This window comes from Lissotriton helveticus (assembly GCF_964261635.1).
Source record: "Lissotriton helveticus chromosome 1_1 unlocalized genomic scaffold, aLisHel1.1 SUPER_1_unloc_57, whole genome shotgun sequence".
Classification (NCBI taxonomy): domain Eukaryota; kingdom Metazoa; phylum Chordata; class Amphibia; order Caudata; family Salamandridae; genus Lissotriton; species Lissotriton helveticus.
In genome coordinates, this window is record NW_027611700.1 from 1,332,893 (window position 1) to 1,357,316 (window position 24,424).

The 24,424-nt window shown below is 48.2% G+C and overlaps 1 protein-coding gene across 1 annotated transcript in view; it reads right to left on the reverse strand.

The window, feature by feature from the left end:
• Positions 1 to 17,252, reverse strand: part of LOC144806251 (uncharacterized) — a 100,694-nt gene extending 83,442 nt beyond the window's left edge. Inside the window, exon 1 of the mRNA XM_078672651.1 lies at positions 17,112 to 17,252. The gene's annotated coding sequence lies outside the window, so the exon portion shown is untranslated. The remainder of the gene's footprint in view (positions 1 to 17,111) is intronic.
• Between the last annotated feature and the right edge of the window lie 7,172 nt (positions 17,253 to 24,424).

Genomic DNA, 24,424 nt, shown 5'->3' on the forward strand with positions numbered 1-24,424 from the left:
TTAGTATTCTGGTGACTCATGACCATAAAAAACAAAGGTTATAAATTCAATATTGTGTCAAATACTTAAAAAATGGAACTGGATGCGCTGAATCGGATGTTGTCTCAGGACATGTGTGACACCTTCCACCACTATTGCTTATGGGACTTGTAGTTTTGTTTTTCTCATTAAAAGGATGGTCTCTAAGGTCCTAGTGTTCTAATCGATGTTGGTCAAAATCAGAGGCCTGACGGAGGATGAAGCATGACACTGCTCTGCTTAGCAGTGAGATGACTGAAAGTTCCCCAGCCCTTCCATTCTTTGACCTACAGAAACTTGTCGGCCATGCATATTTTTTTGCAACGACAAAAACTTTTATTGCAGCTTGTGTCACTGATGAGATAAAACCCCTGGGAGAAAACGGAGGTGTCGATTTTTGGGGGTAATCAGGATATCTGGTCAAATGACTGGTGACCACCCTCACTTGGGGATTGCCCGCCCCCCCGCCCCTCCCAGTTCGCTAGGTACCTAGAGGTGCTTATAGACACCACGCTTTCTTTTGAACGTCAGGTCAGCAGGACTGTTTCCACCTGCTGCGGCATCATCAGGGTTCGTAGAAAGATTGCCCCCTATCTTTCCCCCGATGCTCGGAAACAAGCCACTGTGGCATTAGTTTCCTCAAGACTGGACTATTGCAACGCCCTCTATGTGGGTATAAATAAGAGCTTTATTCATCGTTTGTAAATGATCCAGAATGCGGCGGCAAAGATGGTCCTTAATCTCCCCAGGCTTGCCTCGACCTCGCTAGCCAGAAGAAACTTACACTGGCTTCCCATTCAGTCCAGGATCTCTTTTAAGATTATTTGTCTCGCCCATGGGGCTTTTCAGCATATGTCCCTTGTTTCCCAATGCATTTTGGTATGTCTACCTTCTTCAGGGGGATACTGGAATAAACCAACAAAAAACTACATGTATCTTTTGCTATATATTCAATGGGAATTCAGTAAACCACAACCGCGATTGCTTGTAGTTAATTGCCATGCACATTAAAAATTGAATCAAATGGTAGAAAAAGGTGCTTAATGACATGCTTCCACAACCAATGGTTCAAACGCTACGTGAATACCCGCGTGCTACCTTAACCCTCTGTGTGTATATATGAGCTGTCACCACGTTCCTAACTGACCTGTATCTTCCGTGCTGAGACCTGCCTGAAATGAAAATAACAAAATGATGCCTCAACAAACTTCATAAGCCATATACTGAGGAAATGTGCCGTAAGCCTCCATCCTAACAAACCTCTACGTCATACCTGCGTAATTGTTTGTGTACCAAAATCAATGTTGAGTTGTTTCCACTTCCTTAATAATAAAGTTCATTGACGCTGAAAAAAAGGAGAACACAGCCTCTAAAAAACCGTTTCAAAAGCGTTACGCCCGTGATCATTATATGTGCCACCGTAGTCCTCATACCTATATAAGATATGCGTCCCCTTGCCACCAGTCTCACTACAATGATCTGCTGTTCTGCTCCCGAGGCGCCGACATATACAAAAATGCCGAGTGCAAGCCGGTAAATGCAACTAGGCGTCTGACGTCACTGCTGCAAACAGTAATGACGGACTGCCATCCTCATTATGGGAAAGTACTCCGTCATCTTGGCTTAGTCTATTGTACTATGTGTAAATGTGAAGAGCATCAAATAAACCTAAAGTAAAGTAACACCCACTGTCGTTGCTTGACGAACCCGTATTAAAACAGAACCTGTATATGATTCCAAAAAGTGAATGAAAATGAAACAAGTGAATTATCCCTTGTTATTTGTGGCTGTAACCCATGTCGGTGTGACTATACACTCCCCCCTGCTGTACCCTTACTCCGTCTCTTGTTGTATCAGCTGCGCACCAACCTGATAGTTACCATATCCAATTTGATTCATGTTTTAACGGCATGACGGACAACGAAAAAAATACTAATTACATGATATGCAGTATATTTAGTATATACAATATGAAAAGTACAATCATAAAAAACATAACATTTCCAATTTATCGTTCAGCCCAGAAGGCTCTAATGTATTCAAGTGACGTATCCAATATGTTTCTCTCTTAGACAATTGTCGGTTGACATCAGCATGATCCTTTTCATCAAGTTTCTCTAAAACAGTAAACCGTAATTGGGGAATGGAATGTTGCCTGGCTTTCCAATGTGCTGCTAGATTTGATTTGGGGTTATTGTTTCTAATCAAACTCTTATGTTCCGTGATGCGGACTTTAACCTTTCTTGAGGTCTTCCCTACGTAAACTAATCCGCAGGGACATTTGATTGCATACACCACCATGTGAGAGTTACAATCTGATGTGTGCCTGAGCTTGATATGTTTGCCTGTCTGAGGGTGTGTGAACACATCCCCTACAATGACGTTGCCACAGTGGCTGCAGTTGTGGCACTTAATCATTTCCTTATGTTGTGATTGATCTCGACTGCCACTACCCCGCTTAAAGATCTCTTTAAGGCAGAGGTCTTCAAACTTTTGGATGCCGAGACCCCCCTGTCAACATTTACAGGCGTAAGGACCCCCTCCTGACAAAAATTTCTAAACCTCTAGGCAGGGCTACTGGAATTATGAGGCAGGTGAGGACCAAATTATGCGACAGGCTTGACTAAATTGTGCGAGTAGAAAATTTAAATAATGTTCTGTGATGCTGCGTATTTTGGGATAGCATTGCTTTATTATTTTGAAGTTTTTTAAACACAGTAACACTGAGGACAGATTTCACCCCATCAGTACCACTTTATAACCAAAATACAGCAATTAACATCAGAAAGGTGTCTAGTCAACCTTTGTGAAGGGCCTCCCACTACGCAGGAATACACGCTGCCACATTAGAAGCTAACCTGCCCATGGCCGGGAGCAGCAAGGGTCCCTTCAAACCCTGGCGGTCTTGTGCAGAGTTAAGCAGTTTACCCATGCCCCTTTCCTCTCACCCCTTCCTTCCATCCCTCTCTACTCTCCTCTCCCAACCCCGGATCCCTCTCTCACATTGCAGGCAGATGGTTATTAGCCCCAGGACACCGTTTGGTAACAGTAGCGCACTACAAATGTAAATAATAATAGGCAGAAGCAGGGGATGCACTATACCCGAACTTCGGGGGGGTTTAACACTCCCAGCCAGGGCTGGCCCTAGCACTGGTCGCACATGGTGCAACAGTCTTTCCATCTTCTCCATGAATTCCCTCACTACCACTCACCAATAATTCACCTCATCTCTCTATAGCACCTGTCTGACAACATACTCATAGTTTACTCACACTCAGTTCTGTGATGTGAATGGTAAATCTGCTTTGTACCAGGTACTCTAACCTTCTGCCCTGTGTGGGTGACAAGAGTGCCCATGGGACTGCATGGTGAGCAATGCAACAGTGTGAGAGTAGGGTAAAAAGAGTGACTACAGGTTGAGTGAGGTGACCATATGAATTTGGGTTTGGCTGTAGGTGCAGAGTGGGACGAATTAGTGCATGGTTAGTGACGGCCCTAGCACTGGTCGCACATGGTGCAACAGTCTTTCCACCTTCTCCATGAATTCCCTCACTATCACTCACCAACAATAACCTCATCTCTCTGTAGCACCTGTCTGACAAAATACTCATAGTTTACTCACACTCAGTTCTGTGATGTGAATGATACATCTTCTGTGTACCAGGTACTCTAACCTTCTGCACTGTGTGGGTGACAAGAGTGCCCATGTGACTGCACGGAGAGCAATGCAACAGTGTGAGAGTAGGGTAAAAGGAGTGACTACAGGTTGAGTGAGTTGACCATATGGATTTGGGTTTGGCTGTAAGTGCAGAGTGGGACGAATTAGTGCATGGTTAGTGACGGCCCTAGCACTGGTCGCACATGGTGCAACAGTCTTTCCACCTTCTCCATGAATTCCCTCACTATCACTCACCAACAATACACCTCATCTCTCTATAGCACCTGTTTGACAAAATACTCATAGTTTACTCACACTCAGTTCTGTGATGTGAATGATACATCTTCTGTGTACCAGGTACTCTAACCTTCTGCACTGTGTGGGTGACAAGAGTGCCCATGTGACTGCACGGAGAGCAATGCAACAGTGTGAGAGTAGGGTAAAAGGAGTGACTACAGGTTGAGTGAGGTGACCATATGAATTTGGGTTCGGCTGTAAGTGCAGAGTGGGACAAATTAGTGCATGGTTAGTGATGGCCTTGTTTGAGTGAGCTACAGATTGAGCAGTGAGGGAGGACAGGTGAGTAAAGTGTCACATGAGTGCAGCATGAGAAGTGAGCTTGTGTGACTGTAGGGTGAGGTACAGAGTGAACAATGCCAGCACATTTTTAGTGCAGAGTGATCTCTGTGAGAGCAGGGTGAGCGGGTGAATGTTGTGAGTGCATAGTGATCAGTGTGAGTGCATTGTGATCACTGTGAGTGCATTATGATCACTGTGAGTGCAGGGTGACAGGTGAATATTGTGAGTGCATGGTGATCAGTGTGAGTGCATTGTGATCAGTGTGAGTGCAGGGTAAACGGGTGAATGTTGTGAGTGCATGGTGATCAGTGTGAGTGCATGGTGATCAGTGTGAGTGCATTGTGATCACTGTGAGTGGCGGGTGAATGGTGTGAGTGCTTTGTGATCAGTGTGAGTGCATTGTGATCGCTGTGAGTGCAAGGTGAGCGGGGGAATGTTGTAAGTGCATTGTGATCAGTGTGAGTGCATTGTGATCACTGTGAATGCAGGATGAGCGGGTGAATGGTGTGAGTGAATGGTGATTGGTGTGAGTGCATGGTGATCAGTGTGAGTGCACGGTGATCAGTGTGAGTGCAGGGTGAGCGGGTGAATAGTGTGAGTGCATGGTGATCAGTGTGAGTGCATTGTGATCGCGGTGAGTGCATGGCGATCGCTGTGAGTGCATGGCGATCAGTGTGAGTGCATTGTGATCGCTATGAGTGCATGTGATCAGTGTGAGTGCATTGTGATCGCTATGAGTGCATGGTGATCAGTGTGAGTGCATTGTGATCGCTGCAAGCGCAGGGTGAGCGTGAAAGTGAAGGCGAGAATGAGAAGTGAGTTGTCTGAAAGCACGGTGCATTCCAAGAAACTTGAAGTGTAGGGTTTCAGATATACGTTAAACTATTGCTATAATGGCATTAATCAGGGATTTAGGGTGGAGGAAATAAATGATGTGCTCATCGTGCAACAAACTTCCAGTCTTATCATTAGGGTTACCAGCTCATTATTTTGATGGCCCAGAAATAAGCAGTCACCTACAGCTGTATTTTTAGCACTTATCTGTGAATACTTAGAACAGCAAATATAAATAGAAAGCACTTTTAATTGTGTCACTTTTAATTGTGTTCTAGGGCTGCCTCAATAATCAATGACTGAAAATTAAAGAGAACAAAGACAGAAAAGTCACATAACTAATTATTACATACAATTTTATTTATAACTCTCTTTAGTGTCAAGAGCAGGCATTTTTTCTTTTGGCAACCTAACTTTATATTCCTTTTCATTAAATGCATTCTCACACTACAGCAGTAAGTGTAAAAATACAAATGTAAGGAATAGGCAGAGTGGGGGCCAAGGGGGTACTGGAACCATAAAAAACATTAAGCCTCTGTAACCAGTTTACAAAGGCATGTAAATACGCTAATGGTCTTTAAAGACCTGTGAAAAACTCGGGCGTGCTGGAGATACGACTCCAGACACTGCCCAGCCAAGCCCCCAGCAGCTCGAGTTTCACTGCAGCAGCCCGGGCTGAGACACAGGACGGGCGAAGAGGGGGGCTGAAGCCCTGGAGGCGAGGGCAGGAGTTTGACTGTGAATGCGCGACCCCCTTTGCACCACTCCAGGGCCCCCCTGGGGGTCACGCCCCACAGTTTGAAGAACCCTGCTTTAAGGTTTTTTGACCTGGTGTGAGTAAACATGGGTTTGCCTGTGAAAACCTGTTGAAAATCGGTTGCTTGCTCAATGACCTACCATCTATTTAAAATACTCTTCTAGATGGCTCTGGCTACTGTGGAGTGCTTGATAGCGAACACCTCCCTCTTAAGGGGTAACTTGATGGTTTTCTTCAATAAATCCTCTCTTTGCACTAGACTTGCTTTCTGTTTTGCCCCTTCTAAAATCTCTGTGGGGTACCCCCTGTCCTTATAAGCCTGTGAAAGAGTCTCCATTTCTCCCTGGGCCTCATCTGAACAAATTCTCCGCACCCTCAGAAACTGAGAGAACGGTAAGTGGTTCTTCAATGAAAAAGTATGGAAACTATGATAGTGCAATGCACTGTTTCTGTCTGTGGGCTTCTTGTATACCCTGGTGCTCAACCCCTGTGCTTGCTTTTCAATCAGAATATCTAGGTAGATAATTTTGGTTGAATCAATGGAGTATGTGATCTTGATGTTATTAATTATTAAAGGCAATTTCTATGGCGCAACTAAGCCCAATGGGCGTCAATGATCATGACATGTGTTCAATATATTCAATTCCATTATCAGCTGATAGTATGAACCGTTCCATACAATAAGAATATCGTCTATATATCTGACATACAGTTTCAAATGTTCAGACTATGGTACTTTCTGCAATATGTTCGCTTCCTCGAATCGAGCCATAAAGATATTGGCAAATGTCGGTGCCCCAGTGAAACCCATGGAGGTACCTGTTCTTTGTAAATAAAATGACTCTGCCAGCAAAAATATCCATGGTATAAACAGAAATGTAACAATTCTAACAAAAAGACATTGATACCCTCATCATAATCATGCTTTAACAACATCCATTCTACTGCCTCTATTCCCTCCTCATGTGGGATGGATGTGTACAGTGCTGATATGTCTATAGTGCACAACCTAATTTGTTCGTCCGGTGAAATGATGACTCTGTTTACATGTTTCAAACAATCAGTAGTGTCTTGTATATAAGTGGTCCATTGTTGGACCAATGGCTGCAAAAAATGATCCAGAAACTTTCCTAGTGGCTCGTGCAACGACCCGCATCCGGCCACAATAGGCCTGAACGGTGGATCTATAGGATTTTTGTGCATCTTCTGAACCATATAAATATATGGTCTCCTAGGGTGCTGTGTTGTCAAGAACTTCTGTGTCTGCTCATTTATCCAGCCCATACTTTTGGCTTTCTCTAAAATCTGTGTCAGAACCGTCTGAAATCGGAACATGGGGTCCGCGTCCAATTTGATGTAAGTGTTTTCGTCCGATACATGCTGGTCAACCTTGGTCTTGTAATATTGATTATTGAGGACCACTAGGGCCCCCCCACCCTTGTCTGCAGGCACTATTTTAATAGTGTCGTCATTAGCCAACTGATTCAAAGTGATTCTTTCAATCCTGGTTAAGTTGCTCCTGCCCATTGTTGTCTTCGAAATATTAGCTAAATCTTTTTTCACCAGAGTTTCGAATAAGTCCAATGACTTATGGGAAAATGGCGCTACAAATGTGCTCTTCTCACATTTAACATAATGGGATTGCAAGCATTCAAACACTACTATGGTATGAGCACAAGCATAATCAGGGAGGCTATATCAGATCTCTTCTATAATGAGATTGCTGCCATAATTTGTGGCGGCACTACATGGCCACAAAGGGACAAGTGGATTTTGTAACATAACAAGTAGATTTATGACAAAACCTGCCCCATGAACAAGTAGATATTTTATTAAATTCCACACCCCTGTAACAGACACTGTTAGAATTGCAGTTAGTATGACTCTTCTGAATCTAAGGAGTTCTTAGATAAGATAATTTGCTGTGGACTTCCTGGTAAAAGTGCAGAAGCGTACTGGCCACAAGGGTAGTGACCCATAATCCTGGGAAGATTCTACAAAGCATTTGGGAGGTGGTGACAGTTCTTAGTGATCTAGTGGGTACCATTAAGTTTCTTAATCTGGTGTTTTGCTTAAATACAGAGGTTTGTCAAAACTAAGTTTGTTGCTTGTAAGGATACACCAGTGTCATCATACTATGCTTGGTTACACAAATACGTTATTTTCGGTCTTTTCTGTTTTGATGCATTAGGAATGATTCTTTGTGATTATTAGGAGCCCTTTTATTTGCTCCCTGAGTCAAATGTTCCAGAGGCGTGCCCATCTAAAAGTTTATTGGTAAGTATGACAGCTTCTTGTTTGTAATCGTCAATCTTGGAGCATTTTCTTCTTATACGGAGAAACTGTCCAACTGGTAAATTTTCCAAAGTGCGTGTGGGTGTGTACTTTGAAAGTGGAGGAGGCTATTCTTATCTGTACGTTTTGTATAAAGTTTGATGACCAATCTGCTTTGCTCATATTTGATAGCGATATCAAGAAATGGTAATTCATCATTGCTTGTAGTCATGGCGAATCTGAATTTGTTTCGGCTGTTAAGCTAATCTAAGAAGCGGGTTGCATTCCCCAAGGTGCCATGTCAGATGATGAAGACATCATCTATGTGTCTGCACCAAAGACATAGCTCCTGTTTAAAGGAGGTTATTATTCAATGTGTTCTGTTGTTCAAATCGGTGTACATTGAGACAGGCTATGCTATGCGTGGAAGTGCTTCCCATTGAAGTTCCAGGTAATTGAGTAGATGGTATCTTCAAACTGAAAGAAGTTCCTTGTTAGGGTGAAGAACGCTAGTTGTATAGTCAAGTCAAGTCAAGTCATAAAATTTATATAGCGCACTACATACCCGGAGGGTTTCAAGGCGCTTGGGGAGGGGAGGGGGGCTAGATATCCTTAGGGAGGGGGATTATTTGTCAAATACCCACGTTTTAAGTTGTTTTCTGAACGCTAGGTGATTCTGGGTGAGGCGAAGGTAAGCGGGGAGTGAGTTCCATGTTTTGGCAGCCAGGTATGAGAAGGATCTGCCTCCCATGGTGGTTTTGTTGATGCGAGGGACAGTGGCGAGTGCTTGGCTGGAAGAGCGGAGTTGGCGGGAGGGGGTGTAGAAGGACAGTCGAGAGTTGAGGCAATCTGGTCCGATGTCGTAGAGTGATTTGTGTGCGTGGGTAAGCAGTCGGAAAGTAATCCTCTTATTGACGGGTAGCCAGTGGAGGTCTTTAAGGTGGCCAGAGATGTGTTCATTGCGTGGGATGTCTAGTATGAGCCTGGCTGAGGCGTTTTGGATTCGTTGTAGTTTCTTCTGGAGTTTGGCGGTGGTACCTGCGTAGAGGGTGTTTCCGTAGTCCAGTCGGCTCGTGACCAGGGCATGGGTGACTGTTTTCCTGGTTTCGGTGGGGATCCAGCGAAATGTTTTTCTGAGCATGCGAAGGATGTTGAAGCAGGATGAGGATACGGCGCTGACTTGTTTGTTCATTGAAAGTGAAGAGTCCAGGATGACGCCAAGGTTCCGTGCGTGGTCTGTCGGGATGGGTGCTTTTCCGAGGGCTTCCGGCCACCAGGAGTCGTCCCATGCAGAGGGGGATTTACCTAAGATGAGGACTTCTGTTTTGTCTGAGTTCAGTTTCAGACGGCTTTGTTTCATCCATTCGGCGACTTCTTTCATTCCTTCGTGTAGGTTAGTTTTGGCGGTGCTGGGGTCCTTGGTGAGAGAAAGGATCAGTTGAGTGTCATCCGCGTAAGAGATGATGTTGAGGTTGTGTTGGCGGGCGATGGTCGCGAGGGGGCTCATGTATACGTTGAAAAGGGTGGGGCTAAGTGAGGATCCTTGTGGTACGCCGCAGATGATTTCAGAGGCCTCGGACTTGAATGGTGGGAGGCGGACTCTCTGGGTTCTTCCGGAGAGGAACGAGGTGATCCATTCCAGTGCCTTTCCTTGGATTCCGATGTTTCTGAGGCGCTGTAAAAGGGTGCTGTGGCAGACTGTGTCGAAGGCTGCAGAGAGGTCGAGGAGGATGAGGGCGACTGTGTCTCCATTGTCCAGTAGAGTTCGAATGTCGTCTGTTGCTGCGATGAGGGCGGTCTCAGTGCTGTGTTTTGCTCGGAAGCCAGATTGTGAAGAGTCGAGGGATTTGTTGGCTTCGAGGAAGGCGGCGAGCTGGTTGTTGACAGCTTTCTCGATGACTTTGGCCGGGAATGGAAGAAGTGAGATGGGGCGGTAGTTTTTGAGTTCGGTGGGGTCTGCTGTTGGTTTTTTCAGAAGGGCGGTGAGTTCAGCGTGTTTCCAGTCTTCTGGGAAGGTAGCGGAGTTGAAGGAGCAGTTGATGACGTCTCGGAGGTGCGGAGCTATGACGGAGTCTACTTTGTTGAAGATGTGGTGAGGGCATGGGTCTGTGGGGGATCCAGAGTGGATGGAATTCATCAGGCGGATGGTGTCCTCAGTGGTGATTGGGTTCCAGGCGTTAAGGGTGTTAACGGGGGGAAGAGAGTCAGCTGATGGTGGGGTGGGTTGGCTTCCGGGTTGGTTGTCAAAGCTGTTGTGGATGTCAGCAATCTTGTTGTGGAAAAAAGAGGCTAGGGAGTCGCAGAGGGTTTGAGAGGGGGTGATGTCGTTGGAGTTGGCCGAGGGGTTGGAGAATTCCTTGACGATGTTGAAAAGTTCCTTGCTGTTGTGGGCGTTGTTGTCGAGTCGATCCTTGAATGCTGTTTTTTTGGCTTTTCGGATCAGTTGGTGGTGAGTACGGATGGCGTTTTTGAAGGTGACTTTGTTGCTGGTGGATGAGTCTTTTTTCCAGGCCTTTTCAAGGGAGCGGCATAGTTTCTTGGATTTCTTGAGGTCCTCGTTGAACCATGAGGCCTTCTTGCTTTTGTGTTGGCGTTTTTTCAGTGGTGCTAAGGTGTTTGCGGTGTTGGATAACCAAAGGGTGAGGTTGGAGGCGGCCTCGTTGGCGTTAGAAGAGAGGGCTGGGGAGGTTTGAAGGAGCGATGAGGAGATCTGTTCCGTGGTGATTTTGTTCCAGTTTCTTTGTAGAGTTGGTTGGAGGTGGATGATGGGTTTCGGCTTGTTGTAGGTGAAGTGGACGCAGCTGTGGTCAGTCCAGAGGAGCTCCGTAGTGTGGTTGAAAGAGACATGGTTGCTAGAGGTGAAGATGGGGTCGAGTGTGTGACCTGCGATGTGGGTGGGGGAGGTGACCAGTTGTTTAAGTCCGAGGTTGGCGAGGTTGTCTAAGAGGGTGGCGGTGTTGTGGTCGTTGATCTTCTCAAGGTGGAAGTTCAGATCTCCCAGGAGGATGTATTCTTTGGAGGGGAGCGCGTGTGGAGTGATGAAGTCCGTGATGTCTTCACTGAATTTTGCGCGTGGTCCTGGTGGTCTGTAGAGGAGGGTGCCTCTGAGTGTGGTCTTGGGGTCGATGTGGATCTGGAAGTGGAGGTGTTCGGAGTTGGCGAGGTTGGCGTCAGAGCTGGTTGAGATGCGGATTGATTTCTTGTGGACGATAGCGATTCCTCCTCCTGTTTGGTCGGTGCGGTCTTTGCGTGTAATCTTATAGTCGTCAGGGATAGCGATGGCGATGTCGGGTGCGGAGGAGGCGTTCATCCATGTTTCCGTTAGGAAGGCGACGTCTGGAGAGATGGTGTCTAGTAGGTTCCAAAGGTCAATGGCGTGTCTGTGGACCGAGCGGGTGTTGAGAAGGATGCATTCTAGGTGGTTGGGGTCGGGAATCTGTGGTGTGGTCGGAGCGGGGACGTTGACGGTGCCGCTGAATTTGCAGGAGAGGCAGGAGAACGATCCATGGGTGCGTCCTGGAGCGGCTTGGATGCAGTTGGGGGCGCGACCGGGGTTAAGGGCTAGGAGGGCGGCGGCATCGTAGGTAATGCGGGGGGGCTGGGGAGCGCGAGGGGCAGGGGGTCTGGCGCTGGGCGCGGTCCAGGCGCGGACGGGCGTAGACGGGCTTACCTTTGGCGCACCTTCGGCGTGTCCGAAGCGCGTGGACGCTGCGCGTGGGGGCATTGGCCATAAATGGAAGGTGGGGGGGAGGGGCGAGGGCGCTTCAGCTGGGAGGCGGGGCGGGCAAAGGACGACGACAACAACAACAAAATGGAGGTGGGGGGGTCAGGGGGGCAGGAGCGCTAGGGCAAACGAATGCTGAAGAGAAAAAGCGGCGAGGTGAACACACAATGAGTCACGCTAGCACAAATGCACAATGAGTCACGCTAGCACAAATGCACTTACAATCGGCAAATCAGTAAATACAATGATTAAAATGCCAAAGCGGCAGTTCCAGCAAGCAGCGTAATGGGGGCACACAGCAGGCAGTAATTGTGAATGCAGACCAGGTCAGGGCTTAAGCGCTGCAGAAACGATACCTGAGCAGCATCAGCAGGGGAGCGACCACTCAGCTTGGAAGCAGAGAGTGAGTCACGGCGCTTCCTGGTGTGGGCGCGCTGTTTGTTGTCTGTGGGAGGGCGCTTCAGCTGGGAGGCGGGGCGGGCAAAGGACGACGACAACAACAACAAAATGGAGGTGGGGGGGTCAGGGGGGCAGGAGCGCTAGGGCAAACGAATGCTGAAGAGAAAAAGCGGCGAGGTGAACACACAATGAGTCACGCTAGCACAAATGCACAATGAGTCACGCTAGCACAAATGCACTTACAATCGGCAAATCAGTAAATACAATGATTAAAATGCCAAAGCGGCAGTTCCAGCAAGCAGCGTAATGGGGGCACACAGCAGGCAGTAATTGTGAATGCAGACCAGGTCAGGGCTTAAGCGCTGCAGAAACGATACCTGAGCAGCATCAGCAGGGGAGCGACCACTCAGCTTGGAAGCAGAGAGTGAGTCACGGCGCTTCCTGGTGTGGGCGCGCTGTTTGTTGTCTGTGGGAGGGCGCTTCAGCTGGGAGGCGGGGCGGGCAAAGGACGACGACAACAACAACAAAATGGAGGTGGGGGGGTCAGGGGGGCAGGAGCGCTAGGGCAAACGAATGCTGAAGAGAAAAAGCGGCGAGGTGAACACACAATGAGTCACGCTAGCACAAATGCACAATGAGTCACGCTAGCACAAATGCACTTACAATCGGCAAATCAGTAAATACAATGATTAAAATGCCAAAGCGGCAGTTCCAGCAAGCAGCGTAATGGGGGCACACAGCAGGCAGTAATTGTGAATGCAGACCAGGTCAGGGCTTAAGCGCTGCAGAAACGATACCTGAGCAGCATCAGCAGGGGAGCGACCACTCAGCTTGGAAGCAGAGAGTGAGTCACGGCGCTTCCTGGTGTGGGCGCGCTGTTTGTTGTCTGTGGGAGGGCGCTTCAGCTGGGAGGCGGGGCGGGCAAAGGACGACGACAACAACAACAAAATGGAGGTGGGGGGGTCAGGGGGGCAGGAGCGCTAGGGCAAACGAATGCTGAAGAGAAAAAGCGGCGAGGTGAACACACAATGAGTCACGCTAGCACAAATGCACAATGAGTCACGCTAGCACAAATGCACTTACAATCGGCAAATCAGTAAATACAATGATTAAAATGCCAAAGCGGCAGTTCCAGCAAGCAGCGTAATGGGGGCACACAGCAGGCAGTAATTGTGAATGCAGACCAGGTCAGGGCTTAAGCGCTGCAGAAACGATACCTGAGCAGCATCAGCAGGGGAGCGACCACTCAGCTTGGAAGCAGAGAGTGAGTCACGGCGCTTCCTGGTGTGGGCGCGCTGTTTGTTGTCTGTGGGAGGGCGCTTCAGCTGGGAGGCGGGGCGGGCAAAGGACGACGACAACAACAACAAAATGGAGGTGGGGGGGTCAGGGGGGCAGGAGCGCTAGGGCAAACGAATGCTGAAGAGAAAAAGCGGCGAGGTGAACACACAATGAGTCACGCTAGCACAAATGCACAATGAGTCACGCTAGCACAAATGCACTTACAATCGGCAAATCAGTAAATACAATGATTAAAATGCCAAAGCGGCAGTTCCAGCAAGCAGCGTAATGGGGGCACACAGCAGGCAGTAATTGTGAATGCAGACCAGGTCAGGGCTTAAGCGCTGCAGAAACGATACCTGAGCAGCATCAGCAGGGGAGCGACCACTCAGCTTGGAAGCAGAGAGTGAGTCACGGCGCTTCCTGGTGTGGGCGCGCTGTTTGTTGTCTGTGGGAGGGCGCTTCAGCTGGGAGGCGGGGCGGGCAAAGGACGACGACAACAACAACAAAATGGAGGTGGGGGGGTCAGGGGGGCAGGAGCGCTAGGGCAAACGAATGCTGAAGAGAAAAAGCGGCGAGGTGAACACACAATGAGTCACGCTAGCACAAATGCACAATGAGTCACGCTAGCACAAATGCACTTACAATCGGCAAATCAGTAAATACAATGATTAAAATGCCAAAGCGGCAGTTCCAGCAAGCAGCGTAATGGGGGCACACAGCAGGCAGTAATTGTGAATGCAGACCAGGTCAGGGCTTAAGCGCTGCAGAAACGATACCTGAGCAGCATCAGCAGGGGAGCGACCACTCAGCTTGGAAGCAGAGAGTGAGTCACTCCCTTTCATTTAGGATGTCTTCAATGACTCGAAGGCTTTCTTCTCAGTGAATGCTTGCGTATAAGGCTTCCACATCAAGGCACATCATAGGATTTTTCGAGGCCTGTTTGGGACCCGATTGTACCAAACAGAATTTGAGAGTCCCCAAAGCGGATAATCTCAGCTGCCTGCTAATAAATTATTATAACTACTTAAAGAAACTACAGTCAGCTCACTTGGAGAGCTGCCCAGCCCGCCGCAGCACTGGGCAAATCTCAGGAGAGTGAGAAGCTGAGGCAGACAGGATGTAATTTTTTCAAAAGGCTTCAGCTTAGCTGCTGGCTCCCTAAAATAATTTAAATCAATTTTACTGTAGGCAATATGCCTAATCTGTTTAATAATAAAAGCTATGCAAAAACATACGGTTGGATGTATTTATTGTGAAAAGCATATGTTAAAAGTGCCTAGGGATGTAATATAGGAGAATTGCTATTACACTGCATTAAATCCAGCAGAGAGTTATTTGTTATCACAATCTCACATATTACCACAGAAGACTCGTATTTGCTCAGCTTTTGTAATAACAATGGTCTCAATGAAATAGGCTGTAATTGCTGTGACTTTACTCAAGCCAGTTTTAACTACAGCTTTTATAATACAAGTGACTTACGATTAAAAGTTATATATTTGTCAAAACAAAAACATGTCACTTAAAATGCTTTACATAGATTGTGTATGATGAAAATCAAATTTTGATCTTATATTTTTAGCATTGTATGAATTCAGAAGCACCAAGTAGAGAAGGACAGAATTGTTCCTTTTAAAACAAGAGTTAGCAAAAGAGACGGTAAACATGTCTGTCTTTTGGTGCTTGAGAAGAAATGATTGTAAAGGGCTGCAGGGTGTGCAAGTAGAACCGTGTGTGTGGAATGAAACTGTGAAGGCAGCTACATCGGGCCTGTGCACTGAAGCACGATAAGAGAGTAGGCGTGATCTGTATCCACAAATGGGCACTTCCACAAACCGAATGGGAGGACAGGAACAGCACCAGCCCTCACTGCACCAGCTTCTGTTCATTTTAAATACAAGAGCATGGCTTTAATAAAAATATTTGCTGCAAGTCCCAGATCAGCCAAATTAAAAGATGCTCATGTGGACACTCTTGTGTCAAAAACATCATTTATAGATGCGGGCAGCAATGGGTAAAGTCTGTGGTTGCGGTGGCCCAGGAGAAAGGTAAGAATGTGCAACTTGAGATACGCCAACCACGGCGGCATTCAGAATCATGCCTGAATACAGCAAACACAAATTTTACGCGAGTCTCCCGTTTTTTCCTTCCTTGTAATGCATTTTACATACCAGTATATCTGACTCCCCTAGTGTTACATTTTGAGTTATTGTTGTCTTGTATCGTATGAAGCCTCCAAAAGCAGCCTGCCGGAGCCTGAGGAATTGAACAGTTCTGAGTTCCTGGCTGCTAAAATTAAATTATTAACAGTCTTTAGTCTACAGACCCAGTGACTCCAGGCCCGCGGCAACGAGGAGTCTCCAACAGCCTGGTTGCAGGGCATTGCATTTATTTAGATTTTTTTTTATTGCGCATACTTTACCCAGAGGTGTCAGAGCGCTTTACAATAGAGTGTAGTATATAGGTTTAGATATTATGGTAACATATTTACAGAGTATAAATTCGCTAAAAATTACACAATGCAAACTAAAGTTGGAGCGATTAGGGTTCCAAAAGTACATATTCCACAGTTGAAGAGTAAGGACAAACTAGTTCTCCAATGTGGAGCATGAAACAGAGTTATTGGAAGCCGTGTCTTTGAAAGAGAAGAGTTTTAACCCCTTCACTGTGGGGCTGTTTCGCCTGTGCGACCTGAATTTGGAACTCGCTTCCTCCATACCTCAGCACTGCCACCTCTTTCCGCATCTTCCAAAAGGACCTTAACCCCTCCTGTGCTCATGACGAGCTCAGCTCGGCATGAGCTACAGCGCTCCGGTCGCACCCGTTTAATGGAACGCTCAGCACAGCAGGGGAATCAGCCCAGCGTGCGAGCGTTCCAACGGGCATAACGAGCTCAGCTCGCCATGAGCAACGGAGGGGTTAAGGTCCTTTTGGAAGATGCGGAAAGAGGTGGCAGTGTGGAGGTACGGAGGAAGCGAGTTCCAAATTCTGGTCGCACAGGCGTCGGTGCACGCAGGAAATCAAACTCAGAAACATACAGACGCCGCTCCCTATATAATGCAACGCCCCCAGTCTGGGCATGTTTGCTGTTTTGACCCCGCCCTCACATTCACTGACTCCGCCCTCACCCCCACATCCACCCCCACTTTCTCAGACCCCGCCCACCCAACATCCACAGACTCCGCCCACCCCACATCCACAGACTCCGCCCCCACAGACTCCACAACCACAGGCCCCACTCTAGACCCCGCCCCCACACTGACAGGCCCCGCCCCATACCCCAGCCTCCGCCCCCGTGCAGTTCACAACCTAACCTGTGGCGGGACCTGGTAGAGGAGGAGCATTCCCACCACAGGCCCCGCTCCCACCCGTTTGGGATTAACAACTGCGCATGCGCTCAAGGACGGGGATTAATGCAGCCAGGCTTGGAATAGTCAGTCTCACGCGCTGTGTAACTGCGCATGCGTGGAAAACAGACATGTCAACCTGTAGCGAAGCACGGGTTAAAGAGTTTAGTATTAACAACTGCGCATGCGCGAAGGGTATAGTACCAATGGAACTTGTAAACTGGGATTAGAGTGCCTCACCTGTCCTTGTACACCGCTCAGTGGAGGCTGCAGTGCCGCGGAAGAGGTGGGGCACGCCGGGGGCCCAGCTGCCTGTGAGGAGTGTGTCCCGGTGTGTTATTGCCCCCGGAGTGACGCGCGCGCTCACACGACGCAGCACGAGCCACCATCGCGCAAGAAAAAAACATTACGTCTCACGGCTGCGCACGCGCAATGCTGCACGTCACATCTGCGCATGTGCGAAGCGAGCACACTACTTCCTATCGCCGAGTTAGGACCTTGCTCGGAGTGCAACCTGTGAACTACCCCGACAGAAGTCGCACAGCCTCACTGCGCATGCGCAGAGGATAGACACACCTCCCATAGAGGAGCCGAACATACATCTCATTCATTGTGTCCCCGCGTGGACCCCGTCCCACCTGTGCTGGCACTGAGCTGTAGCCCTTTCCTGCGCTCCGTGCTGTCGGAGCCTGGGCTGTGAATCTTTATTGCAACTACTTCCGGAGTTCGATTGCCCTAACAGGGAATCTTTCTTCTGCGCATGCGCAGTTGTTCAATCATCAGACAGTCTATAACCCGCGCAGTTAATGCAGGGCCTATTTAGTCCGCGCTGTTGGAAGCAGTGTCTATCCCCGACGCATGCGCAGTTCATCTAAGGCTCCTTTAAACCGCGCTGTTGAAAGCAGTGTCTATTCCCGGCGCATGCGCAGTTGTTCATCCAAGGCCCTCTTTTTAACCCGAACCCAGCAGGGACCACAGGCCCCACATGAAACCCCAGGTGAGGTCCAGAGATACATAGATTGTCTGGTGATGGAGGGTCTCCAGCCTGCTGCACGGGATTCATCTGTTGTTGTTGTTGTCTGCATCGACCCTTAGACATGATTATTTTGTATCAACAATGCTCATTGCCCCTCAGTGCTGGAGTTGGGTTTCTTTTCAAGGCCTCAGCAAACGGGGACATTTGTTTCGCCTGAAAAGTCTGTGATGAGAAGATCGACTTGAATCCCGTTTGTGGCTTTCACCAGAGTGAAGGGGGCAGCCCCGTCAATCGAAAGTGAAAGAACGCACTCCCAGGCAGCACCGACTGCGCCTCATTGCACCTGGGCTGGGCCTGCACAGCATCATCTGATGAGGCTAAAACTCCCCAAATATGACTCAACCTCACTAGGGCCTCAGTGACCAGGCAGCGGTCAGCCAATGCCCATCAGGTAAACAAGCATTGGCATCGCCAGTAGGTCTCGCCTCTGGAACCTTATAATGTTTGGTTATCCAGCACAATATCCTTGGTGCAACAACATCAACTGTTGAATGGCTAAACACTTATAAGGTCCCAAACGCAAGGCCTATTGGCTATGCCAATGCTTGTTTTCATTGGTTCCTTTTTGTGCCTTTTAGAGATGCATACTTCTGTTTCGTCCTCTTGTCTAACTACTCCCGCCTTTTGTTGACCTAGATCACGGGTACTCACATTTTCCCGGGGGCCGCAAAGTTGGGTTTATGGTGTGACCGAGGGCCGCACTGATGCCAGCGGGGGTGTTAAGTCTGGGTAGGGGTAACCCGAGTAGGACCCTAAGGTCATCAGAGGATCTTCTTATGCAACAGGGCAGAATAAAAAGAGCAAGAGGGGGAAGAAGGTCCTTCAAGCACTTGTTGCTAGGATATTATGGCATTCAAACCCCTCAATATGCAATTCTTGTGTGGCCCATGTTTCCTGAAATAAAAGGATATCTTGGTCTTTAATAAGTTGTACCCAATCTGGCTGGTGAAGTTTAGAGTACAACCTTGCAACATTCCAGCTTAAGATACGGAGGTCTGAACTTGCTGAGGCCTTCGTTAGCATAGGGGGGATAAGTGGGTTGTGGAAATAGTACACTCAGTTACTGGCAGGGCATGAGGTAACCTAATAGCAGGATCAGTATTTTCCCCAAAAGTTGATAGTCAGTCTTGGGTCTCTAATCCAGACAAGGCCTCAAACTTATTAGGGGTAGTAATTCAAGAGGGATTGTTGGTGAAAGAAGCATGACTTGGTTTGTAGAAATAACCAAGTGGTACTGCGCATATGTTAGTGCTATTATGTGTTATGAATTTGCAACCCCTTAGTAGGTGTCTCACCAAAGAAGGTCTGCGAAAGTTAATTAGAATACTGTCCCCTTCGATATTTGTTGTAGATGCACTGACTCACCCAACCCTGCGTGCCATAATAATATCCTTTATTTTGGATACATGGACTGACTGACTGACAGGGGCCCCGGATAGAAGAGCCCAGCTCAGCCCCAGGTGCCCCCAGATAAAAGAGCCCAGCTCAGCCCCAGGACCCCCGGATAGAAGAGCCGAGCTCAGCCCCAGGGCCCCGGATAGAAGAGCCCAGCTCAACCACAGGGGCACCCCGGATAGAAAAGCCCAGCTCAGCGCTAGGGGCCCCCGGATAGAAGAGCCCAGCTCAGACGCAGGGCCCCCATATAGAAGAGTCAAGCTTAGCCCCAGATGCCTCTGGATAGAAGGGCCCAGATCAGCCCCAGGGGCCCCCTGATAGAAGAGCCCAGCTCATCCCCAGAGGCCTCGGATAGAAGAGCCCAGCTCAGCCCCAGGGGCACCGGATAGAAGAGCCCAGCTCAGCCCCAAGGCCTCCAAGTAGAAGAGCCCAGCTCAGCCCCAGGGGCCCCCAGATAGCAGAGCCCATCTCAGCCCCAGGGGCCCCGGGATAGAAGAGCCCAGCTCATCCCCAGGGGCCACTGGATAGAAGAGCCCAGCTCACCCCCAGGGGCCCTTGATAGAAGAGTCCAGCTCAATCCCAGGGGCCCTGGATAGAAGAGCCTAGCTCAGCCCCAGGGGCTCCGGATAGAAGAGCCCAGCTCAGCCCCAGGGGCCCCAGATAGAAGGGCCCAGCTCAGCCCGGCTCCTGCAGAGATTCCCTCCAGGTTTATTCAGTCTATTTCTACAAACACAGCAGAAGGTGCTGACAATCTCCTACCTGAGCCGAGACCTGTGCAGACGTGTCCAGGCTCTCTCCTCCTCCTGGGGGCCGGGGGGGGGGGGGCAGATCTGGGGTCTGAGGGGGGAAGATCTGGGGTCTGAGGGGGGAAGATCTGGGGTCTGAGGGGGGCGGCAGGGGCTGATCTGGGGTCTGAGAGGGGTCTGTAGATGAAGGTCGCTGCACAGACAGACAGGGCTCCTTCCTCCTCTGCAGCAGGCTGCACACACAAGCTAAGACAGGAAGTGATGTCAACGCTGCTGGTGCTGTCTCTGCCGCCGCTGACCCGGAAGAGGAAACCCTTCTCCCTTTCATCCAGTTTGCAGCTCAGTGGATTCATCAGCAGGCGAGGATCGCCCTCTGGTGGCCGCTGACGGAACCGCCGCCTCCAGCAGGGAAACAAGAATTGGCGCCTGTAAACACACAGACGTTGGTGTTATGGGAAACAAGCATTGGCACCTGTAAACACACAGACATGGGTGTTTTGGGAAACAATCATTGGCTCCTGTAAAGACACAGACATGGGTGTTATGGGAAACAAGCATTGGCTCCTGTAAACACACAGACATGTGTGTTATGGAAACAAGCATTGGCTCCTGTAAACACACAGACATGTGTGTTATGGAAACAAGCATTGGCTCCTGTAAACACACAGACATGGATGTTATGGGAAACAAGCACTGCCGCCTGTAAACACCCAGACATGGGTGTTATGGGAAACAAGCATTGGCCCCTGTAAAGACACAGACATGGGTGTTATTGGAAACAAGCATTGGCGCCTGTAAACACACAGACGTGGGTATTAGGAAAAACAAGCATTGGCGCCTGTATAAACACAGACGTGGGTGTTATGGGAAACAAGCATTGGCGCCTGCAAAGACACAGACATGGGTGTTTGAGTCCATGACAGGGTCTCGTATGAGAAACAAGCATTGGCGCTGGCAAAGACACAGACATGGGTGTTAAGACACTCACAGTCGGAACACTTCTACTTCCTGGTTTCTTAAGCAAACACCAAACAGGGTCCATCTTCGACTACTTTTGAGAAATGTCACTACTCGAGGGAATTTAATTCAATGTAATCTCACGCATCCTTAGCTCTTTCAAATTTTTGTTTTTGTTTCTGTTTTGTTTCTTGTGCATCGAGGTCTGTGCATGAGAAAGCAGGGACCAGAGCTGCACACCTGTGTGTGTGTGTGTCTGTGTGCGTGTGTGTCTTTGTGTGTGTCTGTCTGTGTATGTGTGTGTCTGTCTGTCTGTGTGCGTGTGTGTGTGTGTCTGTCTGTGTCTGTGTGTCTGTCTGTCTGTGTGTGTGTGTCTGTCTGTGTGTGCGTGTCTGTGTGTGTTTGTCTCTTTGTGCGTGTGTGTGTGCGTGTCTGTGTGTCTGTGTCTGTGCGTCTGTGTGTCTGTCTGTGTGTGCGCGGCTGTGTGTGTGTGTCTGTGTGTCCGTTTGTGTGTGTCTGTGTGCGTGTGTGTGTCTGTGTGTATGTGCGTGTGTGTGTCTGTGTGTGTGCGTGTCTGCGTGTGTGTGTCTGTGTGTGCGTGTGTGTGTGTCTGTCTGTGTGCGTGTGTCTGTGTGTGTGTGTGTGTCTGCGTGTGTGTTCGTCTGTGAGATGTGTGTGGTGCTCTTCTAAGTGTGACCGCCCAGCTCTATGAGTCATAATTTGAAGGGGCTGAGAAAAGATTTGTTTTTACCAACTATGTTTGTGTATGTGTCCCAACTGTCAGGGCCTCTTGTCCCGGAACAGCTATCCCCGATAGAAGATTAATTCACACATATAAAAATGTATACAATACACAATTATTTTAAAGATGTAAAGCCAGGTTTTGTGAGCTGTAAAAGTGACGTTTATGCTGGTAAAGAAATACTATTGGTGCTTTTATGTTGAAAGAACATAGAAATCGCTTTGTAACTTGGCAAGTTTTCCAGTTGGATCAAAAGAGGGAAACTCAAGCTATGTAAATGCAGACTCGCACTATGTTGGAGAGAGAATCTGGGTCCTGGAGCAGAAATAGGGTTGCTACCTTTCCCAGAGAAAAATACCGGCCTCATGTTTTACATTCCATTATAACATAACGGGGTAACCCAATAAATATCCGTGGACCTGGGTATCAAGTGGCACAAAAACAGTTGGTCCTGGACTTATTTGTCGAGCAATAAAGTCTAAAAATATTCACGTTTTTTTTAATTTTATGCATACATCTAATCTGCAAGAATTATCAATACAAACAAATTCCTCATAAGTGCACCAGATATAAAAGACATAGGCACCTGTTGACTTTGTAAAGGTAAATTGGATTTATTATTCATAGATATACTTCTAGAACTGGTAGAAGGCACTACCTTATTTAATGATAGTCGGGAGGTTGATCCAAGATAAGGGCGTGTATGCTAGTGGTAGGGATCCTGGCCGAGTTTTCGAGAACATCACAACGTTAATTGTGTATAGGGGCAGGTTGCATGAGAAGAGTCCTACCTTGGTATCTCAGTTTCCGATGCGAGAGGTTCATCTAATATATCACCCTGAAATACCAGAGTTAACGGACCAGCCCAGTACTTTTACTAGAGCGGGTGTAGCGGCCCATTTCCAAGAGCAGTGGGCCCGATTCACAGAACTTACTTAAGACAAAATCCTAAACTTACGACCATTTTGGTATTCACAGTAGGCACTTACTCATTTCGTATACACAGAAGTCCTTTAGGAGTCCTAAAGTTAGGAGTCCTAACTTCAGGACTCCTAAACTGAGAAAAATCCTAACTTTAAGACTTTCAGTATTCACAGAAGGCATTTAGTAGTCCTAAAGTTAGGACTCCTAACTCTAGGACTCCAAAATGCCACCATTGGTCCCATAGTGTCATTGTACGATCCAGATCAGGCGAGAAATGGAAATTCATCACAGTCAGTAATAGGAGAGAGAACTAGCTCTGAAGGGAATGGCACAGTGAGCATGATAGCTCAATTGCCGAGACCCAGGGAATTGAGTACACCATTGCCAATCACTGAAGACTCATCAAGGGGACAGATGGAGATAAGGATGGCGAGGCTGAGATCCCTTGCCGATTCGAGATCAGACCTAAGAATGTGGGAGCCACCCATGAGGAATCGGAATGACAGGATGACAGTAAGTTTGGATCATGGAAGCAAAGGGAACAAACCAGTCCTTATGGATACAGCCGAAGGGAATAGGTGTAGAGAACAGAGCAGTTCAAGCGAAAAATTGAAGGGTGCATCTAGTCGAGGGACTCCGAAAGCGGACATAAGGGCAAAGATGCTGGATGTAGTGAGACCGAAAGCAGAGGTAGATGAGATAATCGAAGGAAACTTACCTCTGGAGAGAGTGGAGCATTATGAACCAGATGAACCGGCTCACTGGGTATCTTTAGCCCCAGGTTCGATTTTCAGGAATTCACATCTCCCTTACCAGCTGCCCTGTCCCCTCCTGCCCCGTTTTGGCCCTCGTGATTCTCTACCACCCAGCCAAAAAAGTAACCAGCTCTATCTTGACAGTCAGCTATTTAAACACCCGCTCGCTGGTTAAACACCAGTTAGAGATCTTCCAACTATTGGATTCAGAGAAACCTGACATACTCCTAGTGACGGAAACCTGGCTCAATGAGGAGTCAACCCCTGACATTCTGGCGGCGGTGCCCCCGGGCTACTATATCCTCCAGACTAATAGATCTTCTGGTAAGCCTGGTGGTGGGTCGCAGCCATTGTTAGACACTCACTCAGGTTCTCATCCCTAGAGGTTGCTAGCATACCATCAGTCGACTGCCTCATCCTAAGACTTGAATGTTCCCTGTCCCCTTTTATCTGTGTTCTTGTTTATCGTCCCCCCCAACACATGCCTGGCTTCCCATCGCTGTTTGGCGATATGCTCTCCCAACTGGTAATCAATAACTCAAAAGTACTGATCATCGGTGATTTTAATTACTGGCCCTCAGATGCTAGGGAGAGCACCTGCTCCTCTGCCTTTACGGATCTCCTAGTGGGCATGAATTGTATTCAACATATCCAGTCGGCAACGCATATTAAAGGCCACGTCCTAGACCAGGTCTGGACGTCCAATCTGGATATTTCCCAAACCCTTATTTCTCCTTGTCCATGGTCTGACCACTTTATCATTACGTTTTCCCTAGCCTCTATCCCCCACACTAGCCAAACACTTACAGGGAACCTCCTGGCCAGGAATTGGAACAGGGCTGATCTCAATGAATTTTGTTCCTTACTCAGCGCCTCCTCCCCTGCCGAACATGACTCCCTAAACACTCAGGCTACTAGCATGACGCACTGGCTTGAATCAGCCAGCAACATTGTGGCGCCATTTAGACGTCTCAAATTAAAGCGCCCCCACGATGCCC